This window comes from Ptychodera flava, chromosome 5, assembly GCF_041260155.1.
Source record: "Ptychodera flava strain L36383 chromosome 5, AS_Pfla_20210202, whole genome shotgun sequence".
Lineage (NCBI taxonomy): Eukaryota > Metazoa > Hemichordata > Enteropneusta > Ptychoderidae > Ptychodera > Ptychodera flava.
Window position 1 is genome coordinate 10,302,112 of NC_091932.1, and position 17,017 is coordinate 10,319,128.

Here is a 17,017-nt window from a genome sequence, read left to right on the forward strand (position 1 = left end):
GGAAGTTCACCAAGGATGATTTTTACATATGTGCTAGCTTTGTGGTCACTTACCCCGGAAAAGCTATTTTCTCCATTTATAACTCGCAAGATTTTTTACAAAAAACTGATAGAAATAGTACAGGAAGTTGCCCATGTAATTTGAATCATGGGAAAAAAGCGCCAAGCTTGGAGCTTGCATAATGTGATATGGAAGGGACCATTTTCCCATGGGTATAGCATTCTTCACTCACTCATGCTTAAAAGCAGGCTGTGCGTATTTACATAACTTTTGTTCATACTGAGTATCCTTGCATAAACGATAATCTACTTATAATAAACTGTTAACCGTCAGATTTTGTGTCGCTGTTTACTACCGTGTTACTGTGAGTGGACGATGTGGGGTATGATATGGGGGCCATACCCGTCTTGAGTTGGTCCCTTCCATATGCACATTATGCAAGCTCCAAGCTTGGAGCTTTTTTCCCATGATTCAAATTACATGGGCAACTTCCTGTACTATTTTTATCGTTTTTGTAAAAAATCTTGCAAGTTATAAATGGTGAAAATAGTTTTTTCCTGGGTAAATGGCCACAGAGCTACCATATATGTAAAAATCATCCTTGGTGAACTTCCCCTTTAAAGTTATCAAAAATTGTGATCGCAAAAGCAAAAGTGCGTTATTTTTTGAGAAAAAAGTTCACATATGTAGAGTTGTAATGCGAACTGATTTTTTTTTCCTTTACCAGTTGCAATAATTGTAACCCATTGGCCTAGCTGCAATACCCGAATCACTACTTTCGAGAAGCAGACATGTTTACATTGCATTATGGGAATATCGCTGAGGTCATAGGGGTCATTCGTGCCAAACTGTGCCGCGGCGCGGCGCGGCCTCAACGTACGTACGCATGCATGCAGGGTGTTTGAATATCAAAACAAACAGCGTCGAGGTACCGTACTTTCATGCGCGTACAAGACAAACGTCTGTCGACTTGTATCACGACAAAATTCCACATCTAGGGCGATATTTTCCATATATGTTATTTATCTTTTATGAAGGTAAACGTGCGGGGCAACCCCAGCCTAGCCCTAGGCCTGGTTTGAAAATACGAAACACACATGATACAGAACTGACACTAACACAAACACGAGATCCATAACAGAGAAACAGATACAGACTATCAAAATTGTTTCTTTTAGTGATTTTTTCTTGGTTCATAACGGTTTTCAGGATACAAGAGATCCCAGCCCAGCAAAGTCGCCATCCGTATTAACGCGATCCGGCCCACAGCAAACTCACGTCTTGGTTTGATTCCGTTGTTTATGTAACTTTTGTAATGAATGTATTATACATATATCTGAATTAAAAACTATTTGCTGTCGACTGTGATTTTAGTTGTAGAGAAGATCGGACCATGGACGTATCGTTTAGCAAGTGCCGCCTTCCATTTGCATCGACAATCTTTATCATACTCAACTCACACTAGCAGAGAGTGTGGTATGGTACATTCCAAAATTGGACAAAGCACAAAACTGAACTTTCAAAAGGACTACATAGTATCCAAGTTGTACAGTTAACAAACTGTTTAATAGTGAGAATGCTACTGGAGGGTCGAGCACAGATCAGTGTTCTTCAAGAATATAGTAATAGGGTTCCCTATCAAGACCCAGAAAATTATACTCCATAGGTAAACCCTTTTAAGATTTAAGAGCCTTTTCCGTTTGTGTAACACTGGAACAAGTAGAGAAATCTACCCCACTTTCCTAGAACAATAAAACTCAAGTTCTGTGATAAAATTTGTACCATGAAACTCATCATCTATTCCAATTCAATACTTAGACTATGATCACTCAATCTGAATTTCGATAAAGCTCTGAGAAGAGTAAAACTTGACAAATTGTTCAGGTATTTTAAAATACAATTCAGACTTGAAAGTTCTGTACGTACATAATTTGTCACAACCTCAATTTTTCTTGTATCACTTGACATATTCTCCTTACAAGTGATCCCTGGGTATCTTCCTTTTTATTTTCTTGTTTAACTGGGTATATGATATCACTCTTTTGAGTCGAAAACATTCATATGATTGTAACTTCCCAAAATACAAAGAATAAAATTTGCCCAAGGAGAATTTATATCTTTGTTTTCTTGAAGCGCCTGTTTCAGAATATGATCTCCTGTCAAACTATTTAACTGACACCAATATTTTAATAACAGACAAATAAAGATTGATCTTTAATGGAAATCTGTCCAACTTTGCTCTCATCCCTTCAAGTAGGGTACATTTACTCACTCCCAAGATAAATTTGTAATAAGACCTTCAAGGCAATTATCAGTACTTGTAATTTGAAAGAATTGGTATGATTAGAGTACCAATACTTTTAGACAAAGTTTTGGACTCAACACCATTTCACTTAAAATTGACTTTCTGATGCTGAATAAAGCTTTCATTGCTTTCTTTTTAAGAGTAAACTGATTCTGCTTGGTGTAAAATTTACATTTGGTGTAAAAACTATACCTAAATATGTATACTGATTTACAGTTTCAATTGCATTTTTCTCATATTAAAATGACTGTTTCTTTATTAAACGGTTACCTTTACTGAAAAACATCGTTTTTGGTTTTACTTAAAGATTGTAACTTATTCAAACAAATCTGTAGATAAGTTTTGAAACTAAATCGTCAGCATATAAAATACAATTTAACTTTAGATCTTCCATATCAACGAAAAAGAAAGAAATGTCCCCAAATATATTCGGAAGATGGTTAAGAAATATGTTAAACAATGTAGATGAAAGATTACAACCTTGTTTTAGCCCCCCCCCCCCCATGAAGAAAGAAACCAATCTGGAATTTTGATTGACGTTTTCACGTTATACTGAGTATTATCATACATGGAATCACAACTTTTGCATTTTTAAAAATAAACCCTTTCTGAAACAGAATCAAAGGCTTTTTTAAAATCAACAAATGCCACATAAAGAAGGTTTGATGATTTTTAGGCCCTTTAGCGGTGTCATTTTATGCGTGGGGCCATCTACTCCTGCATGAAGCGGGGCAGATAAACTTAACGATTTTCAAGGGTCAAGACGTGAGCATATAGGGCCTGAAGAGCGCGAGCTGCTGGTCGGACGCTGAAAGTGGGTACCTTGTACAACGTTTCAAGTATTTGTTGTGGAAAAATAGCATCATCGTTTCTGAGACTACGTCATAATGTCACTGTCAAAGGTCCAAGGGACCATAATTGGGTGGCGAAATCATGCTTCATTGCGGGAAAGCCTCCAATGGGTTTGGGGTGGTAATAACAGAGATAGGCTGGGAAATCACGGCGTCAAAAACGTATTTCATTTTGGCCAACTTGGCCTATGTGACACTGACATTACTTTCAATATTTTGCCCGATATGGGTTCACGGTTTGACATCTGAATGCCAGTTTACAAGCGACAGAAGTAATAGTTGAAGTATGCAATGGTCTGCCTCTCGATCCATTGTCAATGTTCAAACTACATGTATTGTATATCATATCGCTCACACATACATACACAGTTACGAACCGGCCGCAACGCCCGTGTCGACAATCATTGCACTGTCGTCAGTGAAGGAATGGTCACAGAGATGCTCGTTAGGCTCCTTTCACAGGTTGCAGTGGCGCGCAGATCGAGTACGGGATCGATAGATCGAGCCGAAAATCGATCGATTTAGCAGACTACCAAGCTAACGAGCGCCTGTGAATAGTGTGAGTCACTTTGTGCGGAAATACAAGCTATAGCAAAATAACAAGCAATAGGCAAGGTTCAGTCTGCGCGATGTGGATTGCCGGTGTGTATGTGGTGCGCCCACATGTGACGATTTGAGCGTTTTGGCACGAATGACCCCGTGACCTAAGCTTTATTTCCCACGATTCATTGCAAACACGGCCTTCGTTTGGAAGTAGTGATTCGGGTATATACATATAAATGGTAGCTCTCGGGCTCTCATCCAAAGTTTGACAATTCGCCAAGACGCAATCGACCCCTCTAGGATTATCTTCACCTTGGGCTAGAAAGAAACAATAAATCGTTCACCGGAATCGCTTCTTCTACTTTGCCCGATTGGAATTTTTTTTTATCTCGGCAAATTCATACTTCTGCCACGGTCCCTCCACAAAAGGGACCGTGCTTCTGCATTGCAAATACTTTAGTACCGCCGCTGGCGGCGCCCTACACTTCGTCGGGTTTTCGCGGGCATGTGGGATTCTGAATGAGACTTCCGACGTGTCTGCACTGAGCTCTGTCAACACGTTGTTGCGACGTCTGAATTTTGCAAATCACGACACAAACTGGGTCAGTTTTGGCTGAAATTTCTCCGTTTTGTCAAGGTTAGTACACCATGACTATTAATTTGATCGCCAGCATTCGACGTGATGGCCAACAGTTAGTTCCAAAGACGCTGTTCATAGACTATCACTGTTTTGTTCTGATAAAATGTTTGGCGATCTGTTTACCAAGATGGTGACAGCAGACCATGGGCGGTGCATCGGAATGAATGCCGGAAAAATGCATTGAAAGTATAAAAATTTATGACAATCAGAGCATGTTGAAATACTCGGAATATGTTAGCAAACAACGACTGTATATGTAATTTCCCTATGTTATTTGTTGAGAACTATAGTGTTGAATTTAATAACCAGTATCAGTATATCTTGTCTGAGATATTTCTGGTTAGCCTAAAAGGGGAAAAGATCATTTTGCCTTGTCTGCATCCCGCAAAACAGTCCGAGGGACCGCGGTTACCTTTTAGCCTAAAAAGAAATCTAAAAAGTTCGCTCGCCGCTCCTGAACCGTAATCCCCAAATCCGATGAACAAGATTTGTTTTCCCTCTGGCCTTAAACCCTTTTTCCTCAATTCTCTATTTGACAGATTTCTGCAACCGTAGATATAGCAAATGTCTGGCATTTTCTTTGAGGTCGGGAGATCATGTTGGTGTTGTACTGTCAACTGCATCGTCTGCGCGTTTTGCCTGGCCGTCGCTGGCGTGTGATCGGATATGACGTCACTGACATCGAAGAATAGCCTGGATGTAGTTGACATAGCAACAACAAAAGAACAAAGAACGAGTTCTACACCGCTCAACACGTCGCTTACTACGACTACTTTGACAGTGTGCTCATCACGCATATTCAACGTTACCGTAACGGTGGACACTGCTTTTCTCATAATCACAGCGTCATCTCATCATTATTACAAACTAGTAGTACATCTTTTTAGAAGAATGGCTAGCGCTGGCGAAAAAGATTTCATCAAATACGTCAGCATAGGTGACCCAGTGTCGAACATCAATGCGCTCGCATGCTTACTTACGGTAAGAATAGCTTGTGTTCCGCTCTCGCATTGTTCTCAATAACTTCACAGAATCTTCAAATATGACAGAAATATGCAAAATTTGGGATTGTCGGTGGCCGTTTTCGGCAAAGTGTACCCCTTTTAACTAGAATCGAGTACAATGATGACTTAAATGTTAAAATCAAACGATTTTTGCGGATACAAATGGAAGTGGAAGTGCCGGTATGTTTACGCTATGAAATTCAAAACAAACACCGTTTCGTTTTCTTTCGATGAATTTTGATGACTATCGACTTTTAAATTATAAACCTTGATTCAAATGGGCAATATTTATTGTGTTGGATAGATGACCTATCAATTCCTGATAGCTATATGATATAGCTACAACTGTGCGAATCAACGGGGATATCTTTAAATATTTCGAAGGTGGTGAACTGGCAGTATTTCGGCTAGGCAGGGTGTTTGCAACATTGACAATGGATTAGCTTCTACGCACACTGATGCATTTGCAGATTAGGGTTTAAATTAATCTTTGAAAATTCAAGACGAAGACTTTAACTCGACTAACAATTACATTAACCTTTAATACCATCTTTGACGTTGTTAGCCTGGACGTTTGGTCTACGAAGGCCTAATCAAGATCAAGTCACAGCACGGAGGACTTCGTTGTTGGAGAAGAAAGTTGCTCTCTCTTCGCTTTCCATACTATTTATCCATCGCAAAAGACGTGAGTATTTCTTGTTTTACTTTTTGTTCAGATTAAGCACCGGAATAATACATTTTATACTTTTTTTCTTTACACTCACTGAGTAGCTTTCATTTAGCCGAATCAGACGTCTCCCAGTTGAGACTAATGGCAACAAAATACAAACATTTAGTTTTATGCGTCCTGCATCATATCTATTTTTCATTAACCACTAAAAATCTTTGTCCCATTTGTTTTTAATTTTCAGCGTCATTTAGAGAATTGGACGAACTACAGCTTGATGAATTACCAGGAGATGAAAGTCAAGCCATTTCCTAGAACTCCGGGAAAGCTCATCAAAGAGAAACATCTAAAAATCACTTTGGTTTCGGTGTATCCCGACATGGTAAGAAGAAAAAGCACTTTGACCTTAGACATTCTTATCTTTTTCATATTTTTACTGTAATGATGAAGTTATGGAACTTTGAAAAATAGACACTAGAAAATGGTACAAATATATTTTCCGATAAACAACTTTCTTACTAAATGATGCTTAAACAAAGTGGGCCTGGCGCTGCGGCCATAACGGGGATTTCAGTTCAGAATAATATTGTCGCAATGTATACAGACACGTACACTCACTTATATCACAGAGTAACATATAGACAGAGTCGCAACACTTGCATGTCTTTTGTTCCATGGTCGTCTCGGTAGACTATTGGCTTTTCATATTAAAATGAGCTCCAAAGGTGTTAAACTTTTTGGAGGGTTTGTTTGTGGTTGATAATTACACGAGATTATGCGAAAAATACGACGAGATGGCATCGTACTGCCAGTCGCGTAGCAACCATAGTTACTTCGTGAGCTCTCAGGCCAGAAACACTGCTTCACGCCAATCAAAACATAACACGCCAGCAGTTTCATAAACATGTCCTTCCTTGACGCACGTGTAATAGAGGGTATGACTGACCGTAAACCATTGAGTAAAACCAGACAGTATCGATAAAAGACTTTCAAATTTGGTTCAAACACACTCATTATATATTCATAAAAATATGAGAGGAATTTTTAAAACGGTAAAACTCATTTTCCTGAAGCTCAAAACACTCCCGTTTTCGCCAGCATGTCAATTCTTCTCAGCACCACACGACAACAACAACACAAACTTTGCCGAACATACTTTCGCTTAACAATTGGCGAAAATCCGAAAATTACCGAAGGATTCATGGTCGGCACTCTTCGGAAAAGAGAGGCGAGAGCAACCTGAGGCGAGGCGAACATGGATGGGTTACGTAACCCGCTTCACGCCTTAAACAATACCCGTTGCCACTCTATCTATCTTTCTCTATGCTTATATTCTGATCATGCTGAAAATTCACTTTGTGATTATCATTTGACAGGAGGATATCAAACTTCAATGCCCAAACATTTTCCAGTACAATGCACTCAAAGACATCCTGGAAGCATTACTCTATGTTAACACCTTTCAACGGCAACAAATTGAGCGTACACTTGAAAATATAACCAAATACAGCAAACCTCTTGATGAGACCACGTTGGACAAATCAAACGATGACAAGAACCTGTCTTCGTCTGGATCGACTTCTGGCGTCGTCGAAAGTGACGACGAGACAGATCGTACCGATGTCGTAGATTGGTCGTCATCTTCAAAATTGGACATACTAAAGGACAGCGCAGAGATCTCTTCAAATTCAAGCAAAGCATCTTTCGAGATTGAAACAGAGGATTCAGAAATGTCTTCAACATCTAGCGAAATGACTATCCTTTCTTTCACCAATTCTTACTGGAAACTACCAACATGTACGCAGATGGCGACAACCATGGCCCTTGTACAGGCAATGCTTTCCAGCTGGACGCCACCACCAGGACGGATTTCAACAACACTAAGCCTGGAGTCACTTCAAAGTCAAGAGACCACGCAGTCCTTGTCATCGAGCGATGACAACAGTGTCTGCACTCAACAATCCGAAGGCCAAGACACTTGCGGTAAACAAATCCATCCATATTTTTATCTTGATTTTACAACATATATTGACGCTTGATAGAAAGATCCTAGGGACAGGCTGAGACAAAGAATAAATATTAACTTCATGTATCCGAATGAGAAAATGACAGAAACCATGAAAGACTGACAGACAATCTTAACACCTTCAAAACCAGTAAAAGTTCAGATTTTTGGTGATTTTTATTTACTAACTGATCTCTTATATCCAATGCCACTCGCTCCAGGTCTATGTTATATCAAAGGGAGATATTGTAGCTTAAGTTGGTATTTTCATTATCTTTGTTCAAGAAAATGAGATTATTTTGTTTCCTGCCTGAAGTGTGTGTGAGCTGAAACACTTAGAGGTTATTACCCAATGTCTGTGCCTGTGTTACGTCAGCTTGGCAGCACAGATACAACGAATGCTGACGCAATGCAAGTAGGAACAGGCGATATTGGGTATTAGCCGATTTATCATATACCAATGCCCAGAATTTTACAAGTGTTAAGAAAATCTTAATTTCTTCGTTTTTACTTTTATTCCACCTTGCGTGTAAATATGGAAATATCTATATAAGCAGTTAAACGATACGACGTCTTTCCACAGTAGTCAACACCTCGCGCACCAACATCTTCCGTATCTCGATGAACACTATGAAAACAGCATAACGGGATAAAAAAGCAGCTGGAAAGAACATTTAAGTGTGGAATATGTATTACAATCGTTATCGATCAAAACTGCCCTCTGCATCAAAACTTCCAATTTCGATTGCGCCCGCTTGTCTTACGAAGCGGAGAGGCGGCCGTTTAGTTTGTTTATGCTGTGAGTTACCATATGAACAGGTGTTCTGCGCACTACGTCACTGTCACTCCACGGGCTCACTGTCAGCGTGTTTGGAGGAAGACTATGCCGTGTCGTGTGAACGGAAGAATAATTGCTAGAGCTTGTCCAAAGAATAACAAGAATCTCCATGGAATAAACATGTGATAACAATACAAGATTCAACTTAATATTCCCGTACTTAGCTACCCGAAATGTCCTTGTCTCTCACAGCCCTTGAATTTTTTGACTCGCAACATCGCAACGTAGAGTGCGAGCGGCAGCCATTTTGTTTGTTTACTTTTTTACTTTTGTTTGCTTTCAAGTAGCAAATTTACTTCGGGAACACTCCAAAACCGACGATGTTTATCGTGCATATCTCGACGATTATCTTAAAATACAACGTTTGATAGTTTACGGCAAATGCCACCAGGATTAAGCGACATTGGCATGAGTATATGATAAAAAATATAAGCCTTGCAAATCTAAGGCTCTCTGTACGATATTATATGAAATGTGTTATTGGTGGCCAGTGACTTCTGAATTGAAAAACGCTTCTGTTGTCAACAACAATATCGGGTATTGCACACATCAGACATTTGTCTGTGCTTTAAGGAGATGGATGAAAAACTATGTTTCCTCAACAAAAGTAAAATAATTCCAATTAAGCCATAAACGCTACAGATGCTATAGGTTTCAACAAATAGCTCAGACCAGAAATTTTCCAGATTTCTACAGTACTTTTACACAAAGCGTTAGATTTGCAAGTTTAATATTTTGTATTTCAGCATACAGTACTTCAGGAACAAAGTGATATGATGAATGTACTAAATGAGAAATGTTCAATGTTAAAATGTTATTGTCAATTTGTGACTTCTAGCTGGCCACAAAATTCCACATCAAGGTTAAAGGTATACTGTCACCTGTTCCAATTTTGCCACAGTTACAAAGATAAAATCTAACCAATCACAGATTTTAAGCGGGTGGCCGCTTTTTAAAAACAACGCCCTCACATGGGCATTTTGAATACCAAGGAACGCCCCTTTGACCATATATGGGCACATTTAGATTAGAGGTGACTGTATACCTTTAACATCATCCACATTTATCAATTGCAGATGGAGATTTGCAGGCAGAACTTGGCGACGAGACAGCAGCATCTGATGATGTACAGGTCGATCTCGATGGTATTTCTTCAGATTCAGCCCAAGAAACGAATATCGAAGATGATGACATGTCCCGTCAAGGTACCTGTAGCAGCGGTACGAATGGATTGTTTAGCAGAATGATGCGAGCTCTCAGAAGACTGTTCAGAAGATGTAGGTATACTTTTATTTGAGTTTTCATCGTTTATACGTATATGACTTAACAGTCCTATTTGTTAAAATGAACTTTTCGTTTATTTAGTCGTCTCTTTATAGACAGACGACAGCCATGTATACGTGTATTTAGTCGTAGGACTGTTAATAAGAGACAAAAGCACTAAGTACGGCCTTGTTGTGAACAGGTATCGCTTTATAGCTTGTTAATGCAATGCCATGTATGCAGGTGAGTTATGGCGCTCCTCATTGGAAAGCCACGCGTGTGTGTGTCATTCAGTTCATATTTTCTGAGTGGCCTTCATTTTCTTTCAGTGAAGACCAAGGCAGTTGAAAAATGTTACTCAAAAAATCAACAAAGTTAAACCAAAGTTCTAACTCATCTTTCATATTTTATTGTTGTCCGTCAGAAAACTCAACAAAGAGTAATGTTTGAAAAAGGCGGGAGTGCGACTGAAGCATATCGTCTGCGTTAATTGTGTAAAGAAACAGGACTGCATAGAAGGACATGGGAGAAGAAGATGACGGCAACGAGGGAGTCTGTCAGTTGTGTCGATGAAGATGTGCTTGATTTTGCTTGGAGATGTGTGATCCGGCATCTCGCCAAAGCCACTGTGTTGTTGAATAGACAGAGTAGACGAGAATGTGTGGACATTTTGCAAATCGCAGATCAACAATGCTAAATTTGTAAGAAAGGAAAAAATCGAAAGGGCATTTAAATATTCTAGTGGTGAATCAACTTGGGAACACAGAGTGCAAAACTGATACCGAGGCCAATGATAAAAAGCTGGAGATTTTTGTTTCTGGTTCGTGACATTTGTCAACTTATGTGACCGGCTGATAGTTACTGACTGCAAAATACTTTTTCTGCTTGTGTGTATGGCAGAAAGACAGTTTCACGCGCAGCCTCTACTTCAGGCCATTGATTTCCCTGATACGTTGTGGATTCTGAATGATGTTGTTAGCAGCATGGAAAACTGTTAAAACTTTGTTGAATACGCCCTAACGAGAGGGAGACATGACGCACAGGTCTCGAAGTGACCAGGCTTGCAGGGCGGCGACTAGAAACAAATCGAATGTAATTTTTTGAAAAATGGATAATTTATTCATTTTTTCACTCTTTCATTGGAATTATTCTTGGATTTTTTGACATGTAAGCTTATTAGGCTATTTATTCACTTCATTACCATTTTGGTTTAATGACATATTTCATTTCATTTCATTTCATTTCATTCACTGTTCGTGCACTGGTACATCACATCAATATACGATTTCATCGCCTCTTTCGAAATCACCAATTGATGACGTAACATTACATTAATTTCATTCATTTATCAATGCCATCGTTATGTTGTGGCACTTTTTCATCTTTGAGCTGCAACATAGAGACGTAAGGTCTTTATCGTTTTGAGTCGTGATGATGTGATCTATCAAACGGCAGAGCCACACTCCATGTTTTTACCGTTGTTTATTTTTTTCATAATTTTGTGACTAAATTTATTAAGTTGTTTATTAAGAAGTCATGTTTGTAAAGACTAAAAACTACTTTAACGCTATAACTACAATCAGGAATAAATTAGTCTCCATGTGAGCAAATAAGAACAGAGGAAACATGTAAACAGAAAATAGAATTCATATAAGCTATGACGTGGGCTTGCTATAAAATATTAAGAATGTATGGATCACAATCATTTTCAGCAATCAAGTTACAATAGCGACATTGTTAGAATAAAATGAGATGAAATAATGTTGAAGTGTAGCGAGTGCAGTATTATTATACATAGCAGACATTAGTGTTAAACACCTAAAAGTTCGACCCGAGTTGCGCGGGAAGGCTATAAGTCTACACGTTTGTTATGAGTCATTTAGTATGTTCACTAGTTTTCGGAAAGCGAGATTCAACACACTTTATCTGTTTACCTCCCCCCCCCCCCCCACCCCCCGTTCCCTATAGAAAGATCCACACTCACCATAGATAACAATGGGTTTGGACGAAACCATAGTGGTTAAAGCTCTGAATGTTACATTTTATATCTGCAGATTTGGCATGTCTTCCCCCGGCTTGCACACTATGTTCCCGATTTTCGCAGGATCTGACTTCCAATCCACCTTTTAAACTGTGAAGCAACTTCTACACGTTTCATCAAATGAATTTGACTTCATGCCACTTTCGGCATTTCAAACAGACACGCTCACACACGCTGCTCTCTCCAAGAAATACTGAAATCAAAAGTTTATGTACAGTAATTTATTGACAAAAGCTGCTCTCAGCTGAACCCTATTCCCGTTTCAAATGGAATTAGCCTTTTCCTTCAATTTACACGTTAAATAAGTCACGGATAAGTCATTTTAATGAGACGGACCAAGAAGGATAACTTTCGATCGGCTGCGCAGTCGTACTTACATGTATGATCAGATTGAGATAGAAACAACAAACGAACACGTTTTTGTCCTACGCTTTCGTTCAGTGCGTATGTTTGTAACATTTATCATCAATAAATGAGAAAACTTGGTATTGGTCGCTAATCCCACCTTTACGCACAAATATAGGTTGTGAGAAAAAAGTGCATATCCAAATATACCATGCCGAGAGCGTTAACAATTTGCTTCACTTTCATCGAACAATTAGGGCCGAGTATCTAACTATTAATGTTCGATATTTGAAATATATATGGTTTGAAATATTTTCAAGCCCGGCGCTCGGATTTTTAAAGTGCCTATGTATTTGAACTAAGAGAGCGCTTTTCACCATCATATATTATTCTTCGCGATATTTTGACCATGGCGCCGATTATTTTCATTTGTATTTTGAAATTTTGTGTCTGTACTTTAAACGCCTCGACTAACGAAATAATTCTGACGTTTCGGCAAACATCATGACAATAATAGCCGGACCGCAGCCTGACACGGTCTCATCTGTGCAAATTGTAAGAGTATTGAACAAAATTAATGAATTTTGTGCACGGACAATGATGGTGATGTATAAATAAACCCGATGTACATATTGTAATTAATGTCAAGAACAAGGCAGATGTCCTGTGGTGGCGCTGTGTATACAAAAAGAACACAAGTTAGTCTAACATGAACATAACTTAACACTGCAATCCTGAGTTCAACCGATGTGCTTTCTGATGTATTATGAACAGCTATAGTCTACAGAGAGGAAGGGGGTCATAAAGACCGTTGCATTGTGATGGCCATGCAGCGTGGATTTCAAAAATTTCCTCAACAAGTGTCATTCAAATTCCATTATGAAGTCACAAATCAGCAACTGACCAAAAAATACTACATTATTATTGCCTGAATACATGGGTTAAGGTGCCCGAGAGCAGGGGAAAATTCGCCCGACGCCAGGAGGGAAAATTGTCTCCTGCTGAGAGGGCACATAAACCGATGTATTCAGGGAATAACATTTTTATTACATGCCTCTTCACAGTTAATGCTATATGACATAAGTTACATGCAGGGCATTTTCAAACAATTTTACCATTATCAACCAGCATCAAACAGATTTTAACGAAAATCAAAATAGCAGTGTGCGCATGGATATTTTACATCTAGCGTTAAGCGTCTACTTTGACGTCGAAAACATCGAAAGGCCTTACTGGCCCGGGTAACCATGGAAACCGGTCAGTACAACGTTCACCGGCCCGCTAACATCCCGGATATTCCTATTCAAATCAATGCACTGATTTTCATTCACCTCGAGGCATGTAATAAAAAGAAATGGGTACAAAGATATTAGAATAACTTCTGAGCCAGCGTTGTTGTTAAGGAATTCCCTACGGAAAGGCACTATTTTGATTGAATTTTTTTTTTTTTTTTTTTTTTTTTTTTTTTTTTTTTTTTTTTTTTTTTTTTGGGGGGGGGGGTCAATTTGGGCTCATGATCCGTCTATGGTATGGCCTCATACGTTAACATCAGCCTCGATAGCTTACTATCAGTTTGCAGTTTATCATCGTCTGAAGTTCAGACACACCTCTTCAGAGTGACAATAACAATGTACACACTCTATGTGAACGGCACAAATCTGAGTCGAAGGTAATGACCGAGCTCATCTTTATCTTTAATTAATTTTAATGAGATCGAATATAAAGCACATCAATATTATAACGTAAATGTGAACGTACGTATATCAAGACTATAATAAGCAAGTTTTGTGAAATGTAACATGTCATTGTCCTCACATGACTTCTTGCCCAAATGTTCACTGTGTTCTTATTTCACTACCTTCATACCAATGTTCTCTGCTTGAACTTCAAAGGTGATTTACAGCCAATCTGACTGAGCAATGTTCGTTCCAGGTCACTGTAATAAATAATTCTCACAACTCTTGACACTGTCCCATTGACGTTCTTTGATATTTTTTACGACTTATTTTTGTGCAAGCGGTCTTTGTTTGATAGTAAAATTATGCACGGAGACAGCATCTCCAGGGAGATGGAAAAGTGTTTGGATTCGATACGAAATGTCCCGCCTTTTACGAGTATTTTCGATTGTGAACCTCGGTTCTCCGAAGATTTGTGAATGTCCTTACCAATACCATTCTGCTATGTATAGGGATTCCACTCATTATTATTTGTAAAAAAATATACAGTTTGACTCCAATCGTTTTGCCAAAAGTAGACTTTTAACGGAAAATTATAGAGTTTCTGTTTTGAAGTTTGAACTTTTCAGGGTACACCATTACTAAATGCGGGGGTGAGTGAGGCCCCCAAGAGGCAAATGTTTGAAAAAGACAATTCTGTGCCGCAAGAAAGAAGTGTACCGTCCTGTTCTGACGTCTACAAGACTACCGTAATCGTACAGACTTCAAGTGTTTAATATGTACACTGGAAATACATATTTATACGATTTAATTAATGGTTGCAGCGGGGTTTTCTTCGAGATTCTGCCCAAGCTGTCAGAAAAGTTGCACGTACACAATAATAGGAATGTCATTTACTTTATTGCGGGCGTGGTCCCAAAATGACCGACCTCAAACAGTAGCTCTCCACCGTAACGCTTCGTATTCGCCAGCGGGAAGTTATGTCTCGTGTTTTCATATCTTTTCTCGTTCGGTGAGTCTCATGTGGGGGAGTGGGCACGTTTCCGCTCCGAAATATCATCATAATAACGCATGTACTGAATTTGATGGATTTTGATGGATAATTTGCACGTTACTGAGGGACGAACAATTCAATGACAGGAGGGATTGAGCATACGACTGAGATGATATTTTTAACACATCGTACGCATATTTACCTCCCCCGGAAAATTCACTGGTATGCTACAAAATTTATGCCCTACTGTGGTTTCTTCTTACTTTCGTACATCCCTCTTAAAATATTATAGTTGATCCCTCAGAATATTAACTATTGAGGGAAAACAACTTTTAGGTAAATAAATTGATCATCGTTTGCTACATCTTAACGAATGCACCGCTTCGAGTACAGTGCATATAATGGCGGTTGGTTTATTAAACTGCTTAGGTCGTCAATTGAGCATGTCCTATTTTTTCTGTTTACAAATAATAATATTAGCCTGAAGCTATAAAGCTCTTTCTACTGTGAGTCAACATGTAGTAATGTCGCTGTAAACCCTTTGTAATAATTCCGAGGGAATTACATTCCGCAAATGTTCAATTGCGACCTCTACGTCTCCTTGCCTTTGAAGAACATCGTCTTGGCTTTCATTTCATAGGAGTAAGTCAAAAATTTGTACAAGATGCCCGGTCACCGCGTCCCATAAACGGTTATATCTCCGCAGATATGACAGGCAACACTGACAGGTGCCTGTGCAATGATCCTACAGGCAAATGTAATGCACCAAAATTGCCCCAGTACCAGCAACTGTGTATGGTTGAAAAGTCCGCCGAACCATTTCCTGTCGTACGTGCAGAGTCGTCTGCTCGGTGGCACTTTTCTATACATAATGGTACAAGAGGAGATATATATCAGCATAAATCATGAAGCTTGCTTTATGCAATGGCCTGTCGACAGGACAATATTTTCCTGTGCTACCGTCATCATATTTTGGCACCTAAAACTTGTTGCTCTCAACATTAACCCCGTTTCCTTAGGTCAGTACATGACGTCATTTGATATGATACCACCGTTTTTTGCTTACATGGAGAAGGCACATTCTAAAGCTATTCTTAGCTGCCGACATAAAATTGCGGTAGACAAAATTAGTCAGGCGAATAATCGTTTTAACCTCCAGAGTAATTAGTAAAATAGTTAAAGAATAAATGCACTAGCTTGTGTTTTCTAAGACGACAAGACTTTCTTTCTATTCTGTACTAAAATAAAAAAATGGGATATACACTTGAAAATATGTCACTTATATGCCCCCGCCCCCTGACATTACATCCGGGTAATTTGATTCGCATGCGGTGACGCACTGTGATAGCCAAACATATTGACTGAATTCCCGCCCTAACTTTGTTCAGGAAAAGTGCCGCATCTACTCTTGGTCCAACATCGACTTCTATATAACGTCGAAGAAATCAAAAAGTGGGGTCAAAGCGGTAATGAAAATCGCGATCTGTTACCTGCCATTACATCAGCCTTGTTATTCGTATGTGAACATAACTCAGTGTGTAAAAAAGAAGCAATAAAACTCTTACAGTGAAGAAGTTTCTAAGAAGTCATAGCTGTAACAGTAGAAGTGTAGTAACTGTTGCAAAGTTATACCATATATAACATGCGATATTTTGTTCATTCAAAAACGGGGAACATTCAACCTATAAGGGATATCTGCCAAAAACTTTCCATTTGCATTCAAACGAAAAGACATTTGATAATTCAGTGAAAGATCAGGTTAATTTATCTCTTTGAAAGTGACATGCAGAAGAGTGCATCGTTGCGGTCGATGTGAAAATAGTTTTGTTTCCTAATATATCTGCC